Source organism: Ornithorhynchus anatinus, chromosome 1 (genome assembly GCF_004115215.2).
Source record: "Ornithorhynchus anatinus isolate Pmale09 chromosome 1, mOrnAna1.pri.v4, whole genome shotgun sequence".
Taxonomy (NCBI): Eukaryota; Metazoa; Chordata; class Mammalia; order Monotremata; family Ornithorhynchidae; genus Ornithorhynchus; species Ornithorhynchus anatinus.
Genome location: NC_041728.1, coordinates 72,275,741 through 72,289,499, shown reverse-complemented (window position 1 = coordinate 72,289,499; position 13,759 = coordinate 72,275,741). Strand labels below are relative to the sequence as shown.

General features: G+C 41.9%; 1 non-coding gene across 1 annotated transcript; it reads right to left on the bottom strand.

The window, feature by feature from the left end:
* Positions 1-237: 237 nt before the first annotated feature.
* LOC114816588 lies at positions 238-375 on the bottom strand. Its single transcript, XR_003764384.1, has one exon. It is a non-coding gene; the product is annotated as a small nucleolar RNA SNORA7 (small nucleolar RNA).
* Between the last annotated feature and the right edge of the window lie 13,384 nt (positions 376-13,759).

The following is a 13,759-nucleotide window of genomic DNA, read 5'->3' as shown; positions in this document are numbered from 1 at the left end:
GGTGTTTAACTGTACTAAGCACTTCTTGTCCTGTCTTATGCTGTAGAGTAGTCTCCAGCCCGTAACGACTCCAAGGACACATCTCCCCGAGAGCGCTCCAACTCCGTCTGCAATCGTTCCAGTAGTGTATCCATTGAAATTCCTTGGTAAATATATAGAGGTGGTTTATCATTGCCGCCTTCCACGCAGTAAATTTGAGTCTCTGCCCTCGACTCTGCCCAGCACAGATAAGTTTTGACTTGTAGCAAATTGCCTTCCACTCACTAGTCACTGCCCAAGCTAGGAATGGAATGGATATGTCTCTGCTTGACTCTCCCTCCAACAACCGAGACTTGTAGAGTTTTGGAAACTCTCCATGTGAGATCCTGAGAGGGGACTAAGCACTTAGGAGAGTACAATCAGCATGACTCAATGAAAAGAGCACGAGCTTGGGAGTCAGAGGTCATGGGTTCTAATCCCGGATCTGCCACTTATCAGTTGTGTGACTTTGGACAAGTCACTTAACTTCTTTGTGCCTGTTACCTCATCTGTAAATGGGGATTAAGACTGTGAGCCCCACTTGGGATAACCTGATTACCTTGTATCTCCCCACTGCATAGAACAGTGCTTGACGCATAGTAAGCGCTTAACAAATACCATCACTATTATTATTATTATTATTACAACAGTTGGAAGATTTGATCCCTGCCCACATAGGGTTTCCAGAGAAGCAGCATGGTGTAGTGGATAGAACACGGGCCTGGGAGTCAGGAGCTGATCCCAGCTCCGCCACTTGTCAGTTGTGTGACCTTGGGCAAGATAGTTCACTTCTCTATGCCTCAGTTACCTCATCTGTAAAATGGGGATAGAGGCTGTGATCCCCAGGTGAGAAGCAGAGTGGCTTAGTGGAAAGAGCACGGGCTTGGGAGTTAGAGGTCATGGGTTCTATTCCCAACTCTGCCACTTGTTGGCTGTGTTTCTTGGGGCAAGTCACTTAACTTCTCTGGGTTTGTTACCTCATCTGTAAAGTGGGGATCAAGGTTGTAAGCCCCATTTGCGACAACTTGATAACCTTGTATGTACCCCAGTGTTTGGCACACAGTAAGTGCTTAACAAATACCATTATTATTATTATTATTATTATGTGGGACAGGGACTGTGTCCAATCCAATTTGCTTGTATCCACCCCAGAGCTTAGTATAGTGTCTGGAGCATAGTAAGAACTTAACAAATACCACAATTTCCAGTGTTTAGAACAGTGCTTGGCATATAGTAAGTTATTAACAAATACTGTAATGAATAATTATTATGATTTACAGGGGAAACTGAGTCTTGGGCAGCTTGATCCTTGGATCAATCCATGTCTTTTCTGAAGAAACTTTCTCTAAGATATTTGATTTGTAGAATGGAGTCTGGGCAGATCACTCAGAAAATGTGCCATTGTATGCTGATATTCACCATCTTCATCAACATCACTCGTAAGGATGATTATTTATTTATTGAGAACCAACTGACTGCCAAGTATTGTGCTTAGGGATATTCTGTGTGGGATACTATACTATGTACTTAGAAATACAAAGAAATAAAGGTGGAAGAGAAGCAGTATGGCCTCATGGAAATAGCATGGGTCTAGGAGTCAGAGGACCTGGGTTCTAATCCTGGTTCTGATAATTGCTTGCTATGTGATCTTGGGCAAGTCATTTAAGTTCTCTGTGTCTCAGGTTCCTTATTTGTAAAATAGGATTAAATCCTATTGCCTTCTACTTATATTGTGAGCTCTATATGGGACAAGGACTTTGTCCAACCTGATAAAAATTTTTATCTACCCCAGACTCATTCATTCATTCATCCGTTCATTCAATTGTATTTGTTAAGCGCTTACTGTATGCAAGGTACTATATTAAGCACTAGGGAAAGTACAATACAACAATAAACAGTGACAATCCCTGCCCACAATGAGTTCACAGTCTAGAGGGGGGAAGACAGACAGCAATGCAAAAAATAAAATCTTGGATATATATGTATTCATTCATTCATTCATTCAATAGTATTTATTGAGCGCTTACTATGTGCAGAGCACTGTACTAAGCGCTTGGGATGAACAAGTCGGCAACAGATAGAGACGGTCCCTGCCGTTTGACGGGCTTACAGTCTAATCGGGGGAGACGGACAGACAAGAACAATGGCACTAAACAGCGTCAAGGGGAAGAACATCTCGTAAAAAAGTGCAGTGGGGTTGGCAGGTGCCGGGGGCCAGGGTGGGGAGCAAAGGGAGCAGGTCAGAGTGACACAGAAGGGAGTGGGAGATGAGGAAAAGTGGACCTTAGTCTAAGAAGACCTCTTGGAGGAGCTGTGCCTTCATAAGGCTTTGAAGCAGGGGAGAGTAATTGTCTGGCAGATTTGAGGACCTTTCCACCCAACTCCTGCCCTCCCCACTGATAGCTTCACCATCTTCCCTGTCTCACACACCCATAACCTTGGTGTTATCTTCAATTCATCTCTTGTTCAGTCAACCTATTCATCCTGTTAGGCCTGCCTTCACAACATCGCTAAAGGAAAAAGCACAGGCTTGGAGCTCGGAGGTCATGGATTCTAATCCCGGCTCTGCCTATTGTCAGCTGTGTGACTTTGGGCAAGTCACTTAACTTCTCTGTACCTCAGTTACCTCATCTGTAAAATGGGCATTTAGACTGTGAGCCCCATGTGGGGCAACCTGATGATCTTGTATCCCCCCAGCGCTTAGAGCAGTGCTTTGCACATAGTAAGTGCTCAAAAAATGCCATTATTATTATCATAATTATTTGAGGAGGGTGGGCATTCCAGGGCAGAGGCAGGATGTAGGCCAGGGGTCAGCAGCGAGACAGGCAAGATTGAGGCACAGTGAGAAGGCTAGCACCATTCATTCATTCATTCATTCAATAGTATTTACTGAGCGCTTACTATGTGCAGAACACTGTACTAAGTGCTTGGAATGTACAATTCGGCAACAGAGACAATCCCTGCCCATTGACGGGCTTACAGTCTAGTCGGGGGGAGACAGACAAAAACAGTAGCAATAGATAGAATCAAGGGGATTAGACTGTAAGCCCGTCAAACGGCAGGGACTGTCTCTATCTGTTGCTGACTTGTTCATCCCAAGCGCTTAATACAGTGCTCTGCACATAGTAAGCGCTCAATAAATACTATTGAATGAAAGGGGATGTACACCTCATTAACAAAATAAACAGGGTAATAAAGATATATACAAATGAGCAAATGAGCACAGTGCTGAGGGAAGGAGCAGAGGGAAAGGGGGGAAAGGGGGCTTAGCAGAGGGGAGGTGAAGAGGGGGCAGAGAGGCAGCAGAGGGAAAAGGGGAAGCTCAGTCTGGGAAGGCCTCTTGGAGGAGGTGAGCTCTCAGTAGGGCTTTGAAGAGGGGAAGAGAGTTAGTTTGGCGGAGGTGAGGAGGGAGGGCATTCCAGGACAGCGGGAGGATGTGGGCCAGGGGTCGACGGCGGGATAGGCGAGAAAGGGGGACGGTGAGGAGGTGGGTGGCAGAGGAGCGGAGCCTACGGGGTGGGCAGTAGAGAGAAGAGAGGAGAGGTAGGAGGGGGCAAGGTGATGGAGAGCCTTGAAGAATAAAGTGAGAAGTTTTTGTTTCATGCGGAGGTTAATAGGCAACCAATGGAGGTTTTTAAGGAGGGGAGTGACTTGCCCAGAGCGTTTCTGCAGGAAGATGATCTGGGCAGCAGAATTAAGAATATACTGGAGCAGGGAGAGGCAGGAGGAAGGGAGATCAGAGAGAAGGTTGACACAATAATCCAGCCGGGATATTATGAGAGCCTGTACCAGTAAGATAGCCATTAGGATGGCAAGGAAAGGGCGGATCTTGGCGATATTATAAAGGTGAGACCGGCAGACCTTGGTGACGGATAGGATGTGACAGATCGCACTAGAGGAGCCAAGTATGCAGGTTATGTTGTAAAAGGAGAGAGGTGAAGCGAGGTAGAAGGGGGCAAGGTGCAGTGCTTAATACAGTGCTTTGCACAGAGTAAACACTCCATAAAATACCGCTGATGGATTGACATATCTTGAAAACATCAACGCCTAGATAACTCAGATTAGAGTCCTGCTGAAACTAAGTTTTACTCTGATCACAGATGATAAAAGAAGCTATGAAACTAGAATTAACCCTTGAGAATGGAGGAAGAGCTAACAATGCTATCCTTTCTAAACAACTGGATCAAAGGCAAATATCATCCCTTAGTTGAGTAGGACTGAGTTGTCACGGTCTTGATTTCTGGTTGTTCATGTCTGCTGAGCAACATTACTTGTTATTTCTCTCTATTTCAAGCCTCATTCAGGAGTAGACCTACCATGGGTCTAGCCAGGGACCCAGGGACTCCTAATAGAATTCTTCCCATGGAAATCCAGGTGACTTTGGAGCTCCCGTCAACGTGAAGAGACTCCCAAAGTGCCAGGTATCCATGTTTAAGACTAGGAGTATTTGCACTGCAATTTGAAAACACCATCATTAGTCAGAACAACAAATGTTCCTGCCCACCATACTGTCTCTGACAGCAGTCACAGGATTACTTAGTGATGCATACCTTCCTTGACAACCATTCTAATGTTTAGACTTGTACCTCTGAGATCCCAAACTTCATCCTATCCCGACTGGATTACTGCATCAGCATCCTTTCTGACCTCTCAACCTCCTGTCTCTCCCCACTTCAGTCTATACTTCACTCTGCTGCCCAGATTATCTTTCTACAGAAACCTTCTGGGAATGTCACCTCCCCTCATCAAAAATCTCCAGAGGTTGCCTTTCAACCTCCATAACAAGCAAAAACTCCTCACTATTGGCTTCAAAGCTCTCCATCACCTTGGCCCCTCCTACCTCAATTCCCTTCTCTCCTTCTACATCCCAGCCTCCTCTGGAGCCACTCCACTCCTCTAGTGCTAACCTCACTGTGTGTCATTCTCGCCTGTCCCACCGTCGACCCCTGGCCCACATTCTATCTCTGGCCTGGAATGTCCTCTCTCCTCACATCCTCCAAACTAGCACACTTCTCCCCTTCAAAGGCCTACTGAAGGTTCACTTCCTCCAAGAAGCCTTCCCAGACTAAGCCCCTCTTTTCCTCATTTCCCCTTCCCCATCACCCCAACTCATTTCCTTTGTTTTACCCCCCTCCCCGCCCCACAGCACTTGTTTATAGGTACATATCTATAATTCTATTTATTTATATTAATACCTGTTTACTTGTTTTGATGTTTCTCTCCCCTGTTCTAGCCTGTAAGCCTGTTGTGGGCAGGGATTGTCTCTCTTTATTGCTGAATTGTACTTTCTAAGCACTTAGTACAGTGCTCTGCACACAGTAAGTTTTCCATAAATACGAATGACTGAATGAATGAATCTAGATCTCTTTATGGATTTCTCTCCAACGAATTTATCTAAACCACCTCCACCCCACCCTGAACTTGCAATATTTCCTATCAGCACAACTTCTTGTGGTAACAAATTCCATTGCTAACCATCCTCTATATGAAGAATGCTTCCTTTTGTTGACTCTAATCATACCATTATCAAGCTTCAAGGGTTGTGGGATTTGATAAAACACAGTTCTGTGGTTTTTTGGTTGTTTGTTTATTTATTTTTTTATTGGTACTTGTTAAGCACTTACAATGGGCCAGGCACTGTACTAAGTGCTGGGGTAGATACAAGATAATCAGGTTGGACACAGGTCCCTGTCTCAAATTGGGTCACAGTCTAAGTCAGAAGGAGTAGAATTCAATCCCCAGTTTAAAGATTAGGTAACTCACTGAAGCCCAGAGAAGTTAAGTGGCTTGTCCACAGTCACATATCCAGCAAGTAGAGGAGCCAGAATAAGAACCCAGGTTCTTTGACTCTTCGGTTTATACTCTATCCACTAGGCCATTTGCGTGCTTTTTCATCTGTTTGTTACTTGAAGCATTCCAACTCCTTTTCTCCTCCCCCAACACCCTTCCCCGCCTCATTCACCATGACTCAGAAGGGGAGGATGAAGACAGATGTGCAACTTTCTATTCCAGATCATGAAGGCACATGTCCTACTCCTAGTCCAAAATACCTTAACTCCCTAAACCAGTTTAAGTATCTGAGTGCAATAACTAATATATGGGTCAGAGGAAAAGGAAAGTTGGGATTCAACCTTAAAAGTTTCCAAGGATTTTCAGATAAACACTGGTTTAAAGCTGTGCCAGCAAAGGTATCCCTGGTAACCTTGGAGTAAGCAATGAATGTTGAATGTTAGCTTTTACTGGTCCCCTTCCAGAATGATGAAATTCACTGCACATTGATTCAACCCCTCTTGATAGTAGTCTTAACAAAATAATACAACCCCACAACCTAATGGCATAAAAGGGAGACTTCAATATTAAAAAGTCAATCCAGGCAGCTATTCCCTTCCATTCCTTATAAATCAATCAATCATATTTATTGAGTGCTTACTATGTGCAAAGGACTGTACAAACTTCTTGGAGAATACAATCCAATAATAAATGGACACATTCCCTTCCCACAACAAGCTTACAGTATAGAGGGATCTTAGAAAGGGATCTTTTTGGTAAAATCAATTCTAAAGATTCATTTCCTAAAACAAAATCATCTATGTGAGGATGTTTGGGATTTAAAACTTTACAAAACACAAAGTGCATACCCATGTCCCAATTGGAAACTGTATATGCAAATATTACCAGTGTTGTGAACCAGTTTTAATTTTTGCTCAATTTTTATGGAATAAACAAGTGAACCATCTGTCAGGTTGTTGACATCTATAAGCCCAGCAGAAAAACAAACAGTCTAGTTGAAGCATCCTCCAGAATGTTAGCTGTTAAATTGTTTCTTGGGTCAACGTTGTTTTCATGAGTTAGCTCCTAAACAGTGTTCCTGCCATGCTCAGCACTACCCAAGGGCCCCACGCCAAACGTTGTTCTTTAATTTATTGCGGTCCCCTTGATTTAAATCAACAGGTGGGTGGGTGAGGGGTAACCAGAGTTCAAAAGAAATGTTCAAATTCTGCCTCAATGCAGAATTCAAGCTAAGTGGCAGTCTCAAGTATCACAAGGTAACATTTCATAATTTTAATTAGTTGCTGCTATGAGCTAAATATTTGGCTTAACCTTTTTGTGGGTGCCATTGATCTCTTCTGGATGAAGTTTGATATGCGCCGGTAAGTGACATAATTCGACTCTGGTGCTTTTGTAAACTGTAAGCTCTTTGTGGCCAGGGATCTTGATTACTAATGCTATTGTAATGTACTCTCCCTTGTGCTTAGTACAGCAATCTGTACACAGAAAGGACTCAACAAATGTGACGGATTGATACATTGATTAATTGCAGCCTTTGGACAAAATAAATCCTAAACCTACCCAAACTAGCATCTATTTCCTGGGAAGCCTTTATGAGACACCCTGTTACTACTGACAGAGAGGCCTCTGATGAAACTTCTTTTTGGATACATAACAAATGTTCAAAAATTAAATACTGAATGATCAAATGGCAATGTATTAATTGAACTAATATTAAGTTACCAGTAGTCTAGTTGTTGTTCAAACCAATTGCTGACATGACAAGAAGGATCCCAGTCCAGCAGTCTTGACTATCCCCCATTATTGGGGTCAGAGGAGTATATTAATAGTAATGAGAAGGAATGCTCACTGTATTAATAGGGTCCATCTATTCTGCTTATAATGATGGATTCTCCTCTCATTGAATCAATCAGTGGTATTTATGGTTGCCTACTGTGTGCACATCCTAAATGATGGACTAGCATCAGTCCAGTCATGAAGACTTTGGGACTGAAAACCTGCCTGAAGGGATTGGTTATAGATTGATGGTTTGTGCAGTGTGCTACTTGTGCTCTCTTATTCCTGTCAGCCATGTACCCACTGTACAGTGAGTAGGTGGACCACTGTGAAGTGCATGCAGTAATTTTACATATAAAACCTGCTGATGAACACAGTGAGCACAGCCCTGTCTGTAAATTTGGCATGTAAGATCATACAGAATTGTGAGCAGGAGCACCCAAAGACCAGAGGACAATCTGCAGATTAACCACCGCTGTAACCTCTGTGGTCTTCACCACCTGTGTTGGTCAGCTCTTTTCAGGTTTGCTGCTGAGGCTGACAATCCCCCACAGCCTCCCAGTAGGCACTCCAGCTCTATTTCTGTCTCTTTCACAAAGCGGTTTGGGTTGGACTTTGTGGGGGTGTGTACACCTTCCTCTATTCAATTGGCATTGCCTCTGTTTTGTATAGCTTCCTTTTCTCCCACAGAAAGGACTCCAATCCATTGGATTTGACATATACGGTTCTAGGTCCCCTAAGCCTTTGGGAATTTTTCCATACCCCTACCCGAGATGCTAAACTTAGCTCCAGGGACACTTGGGGAGGAATTTTCCCTTCCCAGCACCAAATGGGAACTAGAGCTATTCTCCTCTGGAGGTTCTTGTGTGAGTAGGGGTCAGAATTAGAACTCTCATCTGGATTTTTCAATCTATTACTTGGTCTCAGATCCACAGTGAATGGAATGAATTCTTTCTGAATTGAAAGAGTCATAGAATCATAGAGCTGGAAGGAGGTGAAGGACGGGGAGATGGTCTCACTTCCTGTGGCTGGAAAGATATATATCCCTGTCGCTGCCACCTGTAACAAAGGAAACCTTTTTTTTATCTTTTTAACGTCAATCACTCCTCTTGGCATGCTCCATTTCCTACATTTCTGTCCCTGCGACTCCCTGCTGTCCCTCCAGAAATTCGAAGATATGCAGGGCCAACAGAGATGGGGTGGAAGAGCAGGACAGGAGGAAGAGAGGACTAGCAAGAAAAAAAATTAAAAAGGCTTACATGGGTGGCAGCTGGCAGCAACAGGTTGAGTTAAGTTGGGCATGCTAGCGTCAGCAAGCGTCAGGCAATCAAATGACATGGAATCCTGGGAGGAACCTTGAGGGAGAGGTTATCACATCCAACCCCCTGCCTTAGGCTCACGTATACCATCTAAATTGAATGCCTTTTGATCCCATTTCTAAGTACCTATTTCTAGTCACTGACTTATGTGATTTGGAACATATTTCAGCTTGAAAGCAGTTGGAGAGTATAAAGTCCCTTTTTATGTCTTGCATAAGTTTTTGTTGTTGCAATTTAAGCCAATTTATTTTTGTTCTGGTTTCTTTAGTCAGGGAACACAGCTGATTAGCACCTTGTTTGTAATAAACCTCCATAAGTTTGTAAACAGTTTCATGACAGTCATATGCTAAACAACCTCCTCTTCTTATAAGGCAATTTTAGATTCCTTTAATCCTTTTTCCTGTTGCCCTTTTCTAGATCTGGTTGCCCTTCCCTTTCCTATCCCCTGTCCTCCAGGATATCTGTATCTCTCAAAATGAGGAGACCTAGTATAATTATCATAGGATTAGGAGTCAGAAGTCCCAGGTTCCAATCTCAACTCCACCATTTGCCTGCTGTGTAAACTTGGGCAAGTCACCTAACTTCTATATTGCAGTTTCTTCATCTGTAAAACAGAGACTAAATACTCATTTTTCTTCCATTTTGTCTCCGTACGGGGCAAAAACTCTGTTCAGTAAAATTGTATTATACCTACCACAGTGCTTAGCACATAATAAATGCTAGTCTATTATTATTATTATGAGGTCAAAACTGAAAGCACCAGCCCTCAACCCATTTCACTACTCTTGCATATCAACCCCATAGGGAGAATCAATCAATCAACTGTATTTACTGAGAGCTTACTGTGTGCAGAGCACTCTTTTAAGTGCTTGGATAACTACAATATAGCATAGGACCTGGGCTGTATCACAAGTTCAAGTTCTCTAGGTATACAGGCTAAAGAAATATCCAAACTGTGTTTCTGATAACTGTGGTCTCTAGATTCTGTTCTCACAAGATATGGGCAAGGAACGTGTCTACCAACATTTTCCTGTGTACAGATGTGCCTGAAAAGACTCATGTTTGACTTATATGACCCATCCCAAAATGTGCAAAGGCCAGGAAAGTTCTTGATGATACTTGTGCTTTTGCTTGGCTTTGCCACACAGTACTTAGAATGAATGGGCAAGACACTGATCTTCATGTAGAGAAGAAATACAACGATGGGTGGCTCCAGCCTCCCTCTCTGGCCCACACGAGATTCACAATCTGGAGAAGCAGCATAGCATAGTGGATAGAGCACGAGTTTGGGAGTCAGAAGGTCATGGGTTCTAATCTCAGTTCACCACTTATCTTCTGTGTGACCTTGGATAAGTCACTTAACTTCTCTGTGCCTCAGTTATCTCATCTGTAAAATGGGGAGCGAGTCTGTGAGCCCCAGTGAGACAGGGACTATGACCAACCTAATTTGCTTGTATCCACCCCAGTGTTTAGTACAGTGACTGGCACTTAATAATCACTTAACAAATACCATTATTATTATTTTTGTTATTATTATTACTAAAAGGGGAGGGCAGAGACATGGGGAAAGAATAACAGAGAAAATCCAACCATTCAGCAAGAACAATGATAGAATCTTGTTTTATGCTGTCGAGTCATCTCCCACCCATAGTGACACCATGGGCACATCTCTACCAAAATGCCCTGCCTCCATCTGCAATCGTTCTCATAGTGTATACATAGAGTAGCACATTATTTCTAGGAGGGATTAGACTTAGGGCTCCTCACTCCCCAAATGGGTTCATTTTAGGTCCCCAGCTTGCATCCTTTGTTCTTCTCAAGTACAGCCTGTTGACTATGCCTCATTGTTGTCTGTCTCTCTGCCAGCCTTATTCATTCATTCATTCATTCATTCATTCATTCATTCAATCGTATTTATTGAGTGCTTACTGTGTGCAGAGCACTGTATTAAGCGCTTGGAATGTACAATTCGGCAACAGACAGAGACAATCCCTGCCCAACAACGAGTTCACAATCTAAAAGTGGGATACAGACAGAAAAGCAAAACAAGTAGTCAGGCTTCAATACCATTAAAATAGATAAATAGAAACATAGATATATTACACAAATGCTCATACTCAAATGCTCCCCTTCAGCTGGAACTTCTTCCCCCTTCATACTCAGCAGATCCTTGCTCTCCTATAATTGAAGAATCACATCTCTTCCAGGAGGCCTTCTCTTACAAATTTCTAATATCGCCCTCTTCTTCCCCTACCTACTGCCACTTCAGCATTTCCATGTCACCTACACACTTAGATATTCCTTTCCTTTCCCTACTTAACATGGGACTTGTGCAGATACCATTATACTCTGTTGTTCTCTTCTATTTATAATTTATTTCAGTTTATCTTGAGAGCAGAGATCATGTCTACTATTGTACTCTATTGTAGTTTCCCAAGTGTTTAGTATAGTGCTCTGCATAGAGTAAGTGCTTAATAAATATTATTGACTGATTGGTTAGATCCAAACTGTCACAACTTTCCTTTCTTCTCACAAATTTCTCCTAGTAAAGCTGCATTGAGATTTGACTTTTAGATGCTGCCAGACAGAAGGCATCCCAGAAATTCAATGTTTTTGATCCTGTCTTGCTATCTGATAGGTATTTATTTCATTAGCATTACTCTGAACCACACAGAATCAGGATGTGAAGTCTGTGGTGGTCCTGGTCTTGTAGTAGGATAGATTAGACTGTAAACCCGTCGATTAGACTGTAAGTCCGTCAGACTGTAAACCCATCAATGGGCAGGGATTGTCTCTATCTCTTGCCAGATTGTACATTCCAAGTGCTCTGCACATAGTAAGTGCTCAATAAATACTATTGAAAATGTTGCTACAGTTTTGAAGAGAGTCATTAAGTCACACCAAACTTGTCATCCTAAGGATATACTAACCTTTTTAATCTAACACCTTGGATTTGTATAATACTTATTTTCTTCCAAGTCACTTTCACATCAACTATCTGTTTTTATCTTCAGCACACCCCTATGAGGCAGAGGTAGGCAGGGATTATGATCTGGATTTTACATCTGAGAAACTGGAGGTTCAGAGACATAAGGTCACAAAACAATATAGAGGCAAACCCAGGACTCAAACTATGTCTCCTGCTCCCCAGTCACAATCTCTTTCCACTAGGCCCAGTTGTCTCTTAAATCAGTTTTCTATTTGAAATAAAATAAACTATTAAGACATAATCCCTGTCCCAAAAGGGCCTCCCAATCTAAGCAGGGGTTTGATGGACAGATTTATAAACAGGAATGTTACATTATTTTTATAATTCCCTAAGGAGCATAAGTCAGTGATAGCATTCAGTTCTTCAGTGTGGATGAAATTTTCCTGTTTTTCTTTCTGCAGGCTGATAGTAGGAATGGCAGATTTAACACCTGTCCTTGCTACTTCATTGACTCCACAAAGTGGTTCACAATCAACTACGTGCCCTCTTTCAGGTAAGGGTTGCCCAGCACCAATCTCCCTAACAGAATGTCATGTAGAACAGAATGTCATATAGAATGGAATGTCATGTAGAACACAGTCAAAAGCCTTATTGGAGTCTAGATAATTTACTAGTGTCAGGCTTACAGAAGGAAATCAAATTGGTTCAGCATGATTTACTCTTTGCATAATCTTGATATTTACATAGGTCAGGGAGTCGTTTTGACAAGTGGACCAATTTAAACCTTTCTTTTCTTTGGCCAGATCAAAAAGTCGCCTCCCCCTCAGCCAGAGTTAGCACTTTCATGGCTTTGTCTAAATAATGCTTAAAGTGAACACAATTTTCTCTAATAGATGCTAGATCTTTGCCTCCTAAGAGGACTCGACAATTAAATTTTGTTAAGGATCCAACACAGACAGAGAACACTGTACTGAATTTCCCTAATATCCACATCTCGACCCTTCAGAAAAATACATTACTCTGAAAATTTTGAAAATAGAGAAATCTGACCATATCCGTGATGTTGTCAGCATTTTAACCCTAAGCATCAAATATTTATTGAAAACCTATGCTGACAAAACCTGTGTAGATGCCGAGAGATATTGCTCTGTCCACACAGTGTTTCCAAAAAAGATTACAGGCATTACAGATGTTGGATGTTGCCCTGTAAATAATCATTTTGTATCCCAAAATAAGAGTGTTTTTAGAAGAAGGTGGTCGAGCTTCAAATTTGGCGCAAACACACAGGTCAAAGTGAGGATAAGAATGTTCAACTGAGAAGGCTGGGCAGGAAACTAGGACATGGAATGTAAATGGAAAATAGAGAAAATGTGGATTCTAGAGAAGTGGGCAAATAAAGAGCTTGCATTTAGTCCTGGAAAAAAGAGTCTGTTCACTGAAGGACTAAATGAGAAAACTTGTAATCCACACTCATTATACTCATTGTTACTTAGTATTTTCACTTCAAATCTGCCCAAAGAAAATCAAATTGTTAAACCTTAACTCATATGCTTAAATTAAATTTCTGGGACTCATTAACTTTAGACTAGGTGTTATATTTGTGATTATTGCAAAATGCTTGGTAATAAATACTACATTGTATATGGCAGTATTCTTTAATAAAATTGAATTTTAGATTATTGTAGAAATTGAATTTAAGTATTATTGAGGGTTACCAGACTGTGTATTAAATTGAAAAAAGGATTGTGTGCAATAAAACACATTAAAATGTTCCATCTCACTGGCACTTTTGTTCTGTGCTGTGACAGTATATAAATGAATAAGTGCTATATTCTAAATAAATTGTAATTGAATTCTTACTGATGTTCTGTATTCCTGATTTTAACAATCAAATAAGTAACTTGTGCCTGAATCAAAATCTCCCACT